A 10,572-nucleotide genomic window follows, 5' to 3' on the forward strand; every position below is an offset into this window, starting at 1 on the left:
AGTCATAGGGGCACATTTACTAATCCACAAATCCGAATCACGAATGGGAAAAAATCGTATTGGAAACGAAAATTTCGGAAGATCGCAAATATCACGAAAATGCTTACGAAAAAATTGTATTAGTCACGATAATATCGTAATGGCGATCTGAACAATTGTAAACAGCGGTAAAACATTTCCGATTTTTTCGTGCAAACATCCGAAAAAGTTGTGCGCCGTACGAAAAAGTCGTGCGGACGCCCCAAAAAAATCGGCAAAAATACGCTCGGAGCGTTCGCATGAACGCTCTAGCGTTCGTGCTTTTGTAAATGTGCCCCATAGAGTCAAAGTAAGCAACAAAGCAGCAAATTTTTTCACCCATCCCTATATATGATCAATTAAGTATTTTGTATTGTTTCTGAAATAATACACCCAAAGATCTGCTTGTTTGACTTGTGGTTGCCAAATAAATGGATCTTTCCCCAATGTGGCCACCTTGAACTGGGCAATAAAAGGCTTATCCGATCATTTGGTAGAGGACACCGGACATGTCCTTGCTCTGTAGAGAAAAAGAAAGCTGCCGGATTGATAACTAACCAGTAAGCTTTTATGGCCGTGTTTGACTCTGAGTCAGATCTTGTCAGAGTTGTCGACCCCTGTGTGAAGATAGGCAGATTGCTGAGAGAGAGATACTAAAGAATAACTTTTTATTAGATAAATAGTACAGAATGTTTATTTCACTATAGTTAGTAGAAAGTTTCTTCTTCCATTAGATGTAGATTATATTATTATTTTTTTTAATTTTCCAATTAGTTCTCCTTTAAAATATGAGAATATTTTCTTGTTCTATTTTCTCACCTGCTTTTTTCATTTACCTACCCTGCACCTCCAACCTTCAGTAAATTCCCCCATCTGCATTCTTCTACTCCCCAGTCATTTAGCCCATTTGCACTTGAGCATAATAAAGCAACCCCATTATCTCTACTATGAACAGAAGTGGAGTCTAACATACAGTATAAGATACCAGATGTAATTAACATACTTTCTCCATTTCATTACATAGAAAAACTTACTTGGGGCATGTGTATGAATTCATCCTACCTTAGGGTCCCAAAAGCTATTTAATAACATTTTGTATTCAGTTGCAGGCCAGGATTCTTTGTAAATAAGATGGAAATTAGCTGAATGAGTCACCTTTTATATATTTTGAACAATAATATTTCCCTTGAGATGCGGTTGCATTACACAACTTGTACAACAAAGCCTTTGCTCCACAGAATCAGAAAAAAACGCACTCGGAGACAGCTGTTTTCTGTTAGTGAAATTGTTGCAATCATGTGGTGTTAGGTACAAACTCTGCAGACAATATATTTGTTTTAAAGGGTTGCTTTACCAATTTAACTTGTATACTCTGATTTACACAAATTGCCTGCACAAACCACAATAGGAAACCTAAAACACGTACATGGTAACTAGAGTGTGATACTTTATCTGGAGGCAACATACTGTATTTATACTGTGAGGAGAAAGCAATTCATTAACTGTGAGTGAAATTGGTTCCATAGATTTCCAAGCAACAACTGCTTTAACACAAACAAGGAGGTGCTGGAGAACTGCGCCACATGGGTTTCTTTCCTGCTGCTCGCTGATTTTTCATTACTTTGTGCTGTATTTAGTTCCCCCCTTTCTTATATATTCCTCTATATATGATTTTGTATTCATTTAAAACACAGTGTGACAAATGTAGAGAGTGACTCTAACTTTAAAATAGGGACCAAACCTAGTGACTGCAGTACTGCACAACTCTATTTTGCTCTCAAAAATAGACAATATTAGTTTTCAAAAAGGTATAAATCTTTATTTTTTTTCTTTATAAATGTATTATCAAAAGTATCCTGCCTTTGCTGCTGTAGCAGCCTCTACTCTTTTGGGAAGGATTTTCAGTCTGAGTGAGATCGGGAAATCAGGCCAAGCTTGCGGATAATGCTCCACTTCATCCCACAGTTCATCCCACAGGTGTTCTGTTGGGTTGAGGTCAGGCCAGTCAAGGTCTTTAATTCCAGTCTCAGCAAACCAATTCTGTACGGACTTTACTTTGTGTACAGGGGCACTATCATGCTGAAACAGAAAAAGGCTTTCCCCAACTTATTTCACAAAACAGTATGGAAGGAATTGTGAAGAATGTCATTGTAATCTGAAATGGTAAAGTTTGCTTTCACTGGAACCAAGGACACCAGCCTAAAGCTGGCCATGTACAGGCAGATATTGTTGACACCCTGCAAATGATTTTATTGATTAACTGACTATTAACTAACAATTCAGCCATCAATGGTTAATGGTATGTGAGGAGATTTTGCCAATTTTTTGTTGTGTTGGCTGCAATATCGTACATATAATTAACCAATGACTATCTGTTCCTTTGTTTAATTTCACAGTGAACCTTTGAAATAAAAGCATGTGCCGTGAACTTTTGCTTAACAGTGTTTATCTGATCATCCCATCCACTGACCAATTTCATTGTTTTGCTACGAACATTTTTAAACCTGTCCAGTCGACTTCTAGTGCAACGACATCAGAATGATTCTAAATTTTACAATCATTTGCACCCCATCATTGTAATGATAAGATTTATCAGAATGTCCTTTCATTAGTTTCACACAACTATTTATATTCATGACCAATCTTTAAAGTCCGTATTAGGGTGAAGAGACACAAAGCTACTAGTAGCAGCTACTTGTTACAGTTACAAAAATAAATAGACAATGCTGATAATTTACTGATAATTGTCTCTATGTGTGTTTTAGCAGAGGCAATTCTCAGTGTTGTTTATGGCAGGGTATTTTCTGGCATTTAGTAACTGTGACAAGTAGCTGCTTCTATACATTCAGACACAGTACATCACTAAATGCATTTCTATGGCTTCAGAGTCTAATGACATTGCAGATGATATTAGGTTTGTGTGCAGCTGCTTGTCCATACAATACTTTTGCCTATTTAATGTATGTAGTATAGTGAACAAAACTTTGCCCATGTCTATTAAATCCAACCAACCCACAAGTTAAGTGGGTGCAGTACTGTTGGCAGAAACAGAGGTTTTAGAGTCAGTGCTTCTGTGTCCAACTTAATACATTTATGGTGTCATGTAATAAAAAGGGGCAAAGTTAATATATATTATTATATATTAACAGGGAAAATAAGTATTGAACATGTCAACATTTTTCTCAGTAAATCTATTTCTAATGGGGCTATTGACATAAAAGTCGGTAACAAGTAATCCACACATACAAAGAAATAAAAACAAAACAAAGCAAGATTTCTGGCAGAGGAGTCAAAAGAATAATCAGAAGAGTTGTCCAAGAGCCAAGGATAACTTGCTGAGAGCTTCAGAAAGACCTTGAATTAGCAAGCCCAATTGATTCAGAGAAAACAATAAGTAATGCACTCAACCAACATGGCCTATGCATGCTCACCGGGCAAGACTGCTGAAGAAAAGGCATGTTGAAACTCATTTAAAATTTGCTGCACAACATTTGGACAAGCCAATGACATTTTGGGAGAATATAGTCTAGTTAGATGAGACCACAATTGAATTCTTTGGATGTTATTGCTCACACCAAGTTTGGAGGAGAAATGGCACTGCACTTCACCCCAAAAACACCATACCGTTAAGTGAAGTCTGGAGGTGGGAACATCATGGTGTGGGGCTGTTTTGTGGTACTGTCAGACTTTATATATTCGAACGAAGGATGAATGGAGAAATGTACCAGGGCATTCTTGATAAGAATTTGCTGCCATCTACTAGGATGCTGAAGCTGAGGGTGGACATTTCAGCAAGACAATGATCCCAAACACACAGTCAAGAAAACTCTCAGTTGGTTTCAGAGAAAGAAAATAAAGCTGCTAGAATGACCCAATCAATCACCCGACTTGAATCCAATTGAAAATCTATTGAAAGAACCGAAGATGAGATTTCATAGAAGAGGACCCTGGAACCTTCAAGATTTGAAGACATTTTGTGTGGAAGAATGGGCCACAATCCCAGCTGAGCAATGCATGTGACTAGTTTCTCCATACAAGAGGCGCCTTGAAATTGTCATTACTAACAAAGGCTTTTCTACTAAGTATTAAATACATTTCAGTAAGGGTGTTCAATACTTATTTCCTGAGTCATTCTGCTTTACTACACATAACTTAATTTATGGACTTATTTGTTTTAATTCCTTTGTATGTGTGGATTACTTGGGTTGTTACATCTGGTGTAAATTTCATGTCAATAGATTTACTGAGAAAACGTTGACAAGTTCAATACTTATTTTTCCTGCTGTATATATCCCAGAATTGCAATACCTCACCTGAAAAAAGTGCATTTCCTTGTACTAGACGTAACACAGGGCACATATATTGATGCATTACAGCTGCAAGTAAATAAGCATATCTCTCAATATAATTTACTGCTTGTGAATAGTATTTTACAAACCATGGGCTGTACATATTTTATGTAGGAATGTGTTATCGACAGAAACCTATCAATAGTTATGTGTGTAGTGTCATGAGCCTGTCAATATTAATGTAATTATGATTCAAGGGATTGTGTATATCTTAACTATATCAAATAACTTTTCCAATAGTGCTGCTATCAATAGAAGAATTATTATCGAGCTGCTCAATAACTAGATGCATTACTACTGGATATACTTGTCAATGCGGACTTCCAAAAAAAAAAAGAAAATAAAAAAAAAAGGATCAACATTTAAATTTAGCCCACAGCAAACTCTATCAATATCGCAGCAGAGCGCTCGGTTTATAGAAAAGGTAGTGCCTTAATAACGAAGCATTTTTATGTTGGCAGCAAAAATTAAAAGTGCCACAGATACTGAAAGTCCAATAAAGCACAAGTAATTAACCATATGACATTTTCTCGTAACTTATGACATTTAGCAGCTAAAATATCAATACCGTGTCTAACTGCCCTAAACATTTTAACTACAAAAATGAAAATATACGTTTTTCAGCTAATTACGGAGTTATTAGATTTTGAAGAATAGTCGGAATAAAAAAACCTATTTACAAGCAGAGTTTACATTGACTTTATTTAATGAATGACTGAAAGCAGCAGAGAAATAGCTTTTCTATGATGTCAGAATTTGCTTATCTCTTTAAGGGTGATGGCACACGGGGAGAATAGTCGCTCGCACTTAAATCTCGGCTACCGGTGGTGATTAATTTCCCACAAAATGGCTTCCCACTGGCTGTAAAATGAATCACTGGTGGGAAGGTGCACGCAACACTTCATTTTCCAAAGTCTTCCGAAGTTTCCTGTGTAAAGGGTAAAAAAAAGTTGTTAGGCACCCCTGAATGATTCTAGGTGCTTACCTTTTTTGGGGGACTGGTACTCTTCTTTAAAAATCACACCAGCCTGGGTTACTGCTTGCTGAGCACTATGCCTTCCTCTCCTCCGGATATCAGTTTGGGGTAGATGCGTGTTCAGTACAGAATGTTTCCCAATTTTTCTTTAAAGTGCATATGTCCTGCAGAGTTGCCAAAAGAGAGGCTGGGAAAATAAATAAAAGGGGGCGGTACCCTGCAAACAGTTCCCTAGGATGTTGTATTTTTGGAAGAAAAGGAGCACCAGCCCGGAGCAACAGATAAGGGCTCTGGCACACAGGGAGATTAGTCGCCCGCGGCAAAACTCCCTGTTCGCGGGCGACTAATCTCCCCGAGTTGCCTTCCCCTGCCATCCCATCGGCGAACATGTAAGTCGCCGGCGGGATGGCAGACGCGGCGGCGCGTTTTCGCGCAAATCGCCGAAAAAGACTCGCGATGGCAGGGGAAGGCAACTCAGGGGGGCTAACAGGGAGTTTTGCCGCGGGCGACTAATCTCCCCGTGTGCCAGAGCCCTAAGCGACTAGAATCACTGGAGGAGGTTTATTTACTTGGCCCCTCCCCCCAAAGATTTTACTTTTCCTTCTCCTTTAACCACTGATGCTGCTTTACCTTACTATCATTGATATGCAGGGAACTTGTTGAGCAAGACTTTACTACAAATTGGTTTATACTGTTAAATGGTACACCTAAAGGGAACCAATAACTCTATCTCTGAAGGATTTCAGCTATTACAAATGTAGCTTATATAGGTTCTCTGTACTCACCCATTATTAATATATATAGGACATTAAGCCATTCTATGCATTAAGCTACCAAGCAATGCCCTCCCCTTTAAGCAAAACAGGGATTGTTTGTCCAAATATTGCAATATATTCAAGCTGGCCAACTATGCCAAAGTAATTCCCAGTCTGGCTGGTCCTGCACTCACTTTAATCTGATTCATTAAGAATACTATTCATTATGCATTTTACACAGAGACTACCTTTTCCTGCAACTTACTTGCTTTTAAGGTTAAAACTCCTTTTAAACCTTGCCCTTTTATTGGCTCCACTGGGATCATCTGACCAGAGCTGGAAAGGGTGGGAGCTACAACATGGAGCTGGCCGCTGCTCCTGTATAAACTATAGCAAACAAGGGGAGGTAGTTGGCCAGCTTGGAGTATGGTTAAAACTTTAGTGGTGAGCACAACTTTATGGGGCCGATACATTAAAGTCCGAATTACGAGTACGATTTGCGAAAATTCGCATTAAATCCGAAAATTTCTGATGTGCGTTAATTTAGCGAAAAGTCGTGTGGTGCTTGTACAAAAAGTTACGAAATTTTCGTATCCAAATGATAGTAAACAGCGCGAAAACCTTTTTGACTTTGAACCTTCAGTGCATGTTTTTGGAAGTCTCCCATAGGACTCAATGGCACTCTGCAGCTCCAACCTGGCCCAAGGAAAGTCTCCCATAGGGCTCAATGGCACTCTGCAGCTCCAACCCGGCCCAAGGAAAGTCTCCCATAGGGCTCAATGGCACTCTGCAGCTCCAACCCGGCCCAAGGAAAGTCACCCATAGGGCTCAATGGCACTCTGCAGCTCCAACCTGGCCCAAGGAAAGTCTCCCATAGGGCTCAATGGCACTCTGCAGCTCCAACCTGGCCCAAGGAAAGTCTCCCATAGGGCTCAATGGCACTCTGCAGCTCCAACCTGGCCCAAGGAAAGTCTCCCATAGGGCTCAATGGCACTCTGCAGCTCCAACCTGGCCCAAGGAAAGTCTCCCATAGGACTCAATGGCACTCTGCAGCTCCAACCTGGCCCAAGGAAAGTCTCCCATAGGGCTCAATGGCACTCTGCAGCTCCAACCCGGCCCAAGGAAAGTCTCCCATAGGGCTCAATGGCACTCTGCAGCTCCAACCTGGCCCAAGGAAAGTCTCCCATAGGGCTCAATGGCACTCTGCAGCTCCAACCTGGCCCAAGGAAAGTCTCCCATAGGGCTCAATGGCACTCTGCAGCTCCAACCTGGCCCAAGGAAAGTCTCCCATAGGGCTCAATGGCACTCTGCAGCTCCAACCTGGCCCAAGGAAAGTCTCCCATAGGGCTCAATGGCACTCTGCAGCTCCAACTCAGCCCAAGGAAAGTCTCCCATAGGGCTCAATGGCACTCTGCAGCTCCAACCTGGCCCAAGGAAAGTCTCCCATAGGACTCAATGGCACTCTGCAGCTCCAACCTGGCCCAAGGAAAGTTTCCCATAGGGCTCAATGGCACTCTGCAGCTCCAACCTGGCCCAAGGAAAGTCTCCCATAGGGCTCAATGGCACTCTGCAGCTCCAACCCGGGCCAAGGAAAGTCTCCCATAGGGCTCAATGGCACTCTGCAGCTCCAACCTGGCCCAAGGAAAGTCTCCCATAGGGCTCAATGGCACTCTGCAGCTCCAACCTGGCCAAACAAAAGTCACGATACCGAAGCTTGAATGAATCAGAAACTTTCGTACTCATTGCGACAAATACGATTTTGTCGCACAAATTGCCACAAAGTATGAAAAAGTCACAGGAAATACGCACAGTTCTAAAAGTTAGAGAAAATACGGATTTTTTTCTATTTGTAACCAATCGTACATTGATAAGTATGTGTATGTGTGTATATATATATATAATTTTTTTTAATGCCTGAAAAGGCTTCATTTTAAAAAGTTGGCCTTTGGTTGCTGCATTTCTAACAATTGCTTAAAGGGGCAGATTTATCAAAATGTGATTAGAGCTCAAAAAAGAAAGATTCACCCACTTTCTATTCATTCCTGTGGGATTTTTAGAAGCGTGTTTATCAGATGATGAACTCTAACTTTCACTTAATGATAAATACATTTCTAAATGAATTTTTCTTTGGTGAGCTCTAACCTCACATTTTTATAAATCTGCCTCTTAGAGCGCATTTATCAACATTCTCATCTTTGTGGTTTTAGAGTTTTTTGCAACCACGATTAAACCCATGTCCACTAAAACCATGAAACCAAGTGATTTATTATTATTATTAACATTTATTTATAAAGTGCCAACATATTCCACAGCGTTGTACAATAAGTGGGTTTCATACATTGGACATACAGAGTAATATATAAAGCAATCAATAACCAATACAAAAGGTGAAGAGAGCCCTGCCCAAAAGAGCTTACAATCTGCAAGGAGAAAGGGTTGAGACACAAGGGGGCACATTTACTAACCCACGAACGGGCCGAATGCGTCCGATTGCGTTTTTTTCGTAATGATCGGTAATTTTGCGATTTTTTTCGGCGTCTTTACGATTTTTGCGTAAAAACGCGAGTTTTTCGTAGCCATTACGAAAGTTGCGCAAAGTCGCAATTTTTTCGTAGCGTTAAAACTTGCGCGAAACGTCGCGCCTTTTAAGTTTTAACGCTACGAAAAAGGCGCGACTTTGCGCGCAAGTGTTAACGCTACGAAAAAATCGCGACTTTGCGCAACTTTCGTAATGGCTACGAAAAACTCGCGTTTTTACGCAAAAATCGTAAAGACGCCGAAAAAATCGCAAAAAATACGAAAAAGTCGCAAAATGTTCGTTTCCAATCGGAATTTTTCCAATTCGGATTCGAAATCGTGTCTTAGTAAATCAGCCCCAAGGTGTGGGAACGGGCAAAACCAGAGTTCTGAGAGGTTTGGCACAGGGTATTGCTTTTAGCAGCACACTGAGGTTTTATTAAAACAGCCTTTTAAAAAAAGCAGTGATTAAAAAAACAAAACAAAAAGCACTTGAATTTTTCCTGTTTTTTAACGATGGAGTATCCAAAAAAATCTAAAATCTAAAATACAGGTATTGGATCCCTTATCCAGAAACCCGTTATCCAGAAAGCTCCGAATTACGGAAAGCCCATCTCCCATAGACTCCATTTTAATCAAATAATTCAGAATTTTAAAACTGATTTTCTTTTTCTCTGTAGAAATAAAACAGAACCTTGTACTTGATCCCAACTAAGATATAATTAATCCTTATTGGATGCAAAACAATCCTATTGGGTTTTATTTAATGTTTTATTGATTTTTTAGTAGACTTAGGGGGAGATTTACTAATCCATGAACGTCTGAAAAGCGCCCAAATGCGTTTTTTTCATTATGATCTGTATTTTTGCGATTTTTTTCTTTGCCAGCATGACTTTTTCGCGAATTGTCAGGACTTTTTCATCGCCGGCATGAAATAATCGTACTGTCGCGCTGAGTACGAAAGTTTCGGATTCATTCAAACGTCAGTATCGTGACTTTCCTTGGGCCAGGTTGGAGCTGCAGAGTGCCATTGAGTCCTATGGGAGGCTTCCAAAATCATGCAAAGTCGGAAAGGTTTGCCCGCCGTTTACGAGCGCTCAATACGAAAAAGTTGTAACGGCGAAGAAAAAGTTGCGACAATTCACGACGGCGACAATAAAAACCGAAAAACTCTCAAAATGTTCATTTCCAATCCGTTTTTTTCCCATTTGGGATTCGGATTCATGGATTAGTAAATCTCCCCCTTAAGGTATGGAGATCCAAATTATGGAAAGACCCCTTATGCGGAATACCCTTGGTCCCAAGCATTCTGGATAATGGGTCCTATACCTGTACCACAAAGCAAAAGAAGATCTTCCAGATGCAAACAGGTTAGCTGCCCATTGACTTCTACATGACCTCAACAGGTTTTCGATGGCGTGGTTTTACTTTTGGATTTTTTTTTTTACTTTTTGGATCCAAAACCTGTCAGGATCATGTAGAAGTCAGATGTCCCTTTTACAACTGGAAGATCATTCCTTGCTTCATGGTTTTAAAGGTTTTTGGTTTTTTGATGCTGTCATTTGTGCGACAATACAAAAAAGTTGTGATGTATAGGTTTTCTCTGTGTCTTTTTTTCATTTGGATCTTTCGATAAATGACTGACATTCATGGAAATGAGAATTATAAATAAACCTTTTTTTATTTTATACATCAGATACATGTATTAAGCTAGTATTAATATAGCCCTTACCCTTTATTTGTTGTTGCCAATTATTTTCCCAGTTGGAGTACATTGTCCCCATACTTTCTGCAAAAAGCACTGAATCAGGTGCAGAATAAAGTTAAAATAGAACTGTTAGGGAAAGGTATTATGTATTTTTATATGTACCTGCATAATTTGCCTATTTACTTAACACTTTCATTATCCTGGCAGGTTTCTTTAGTAAGCCACATCTTTTTGTGTCCATGTGATTCT

Source organism: Xenopus tropicalis, chromosome 6 (assembly GCF_000004195.4).
Source record: "Xenopus tropicalis strain Nigerian chromosome 6, UCB_Xtro_10.0, whole genome shotgun sequence".
NCBI classification, from domain to species: Eukaryota; Metazoa; Chordata; class Amphibia; order Anura; family Pipidae; genus Xenopus; species Xenopus tropicalis.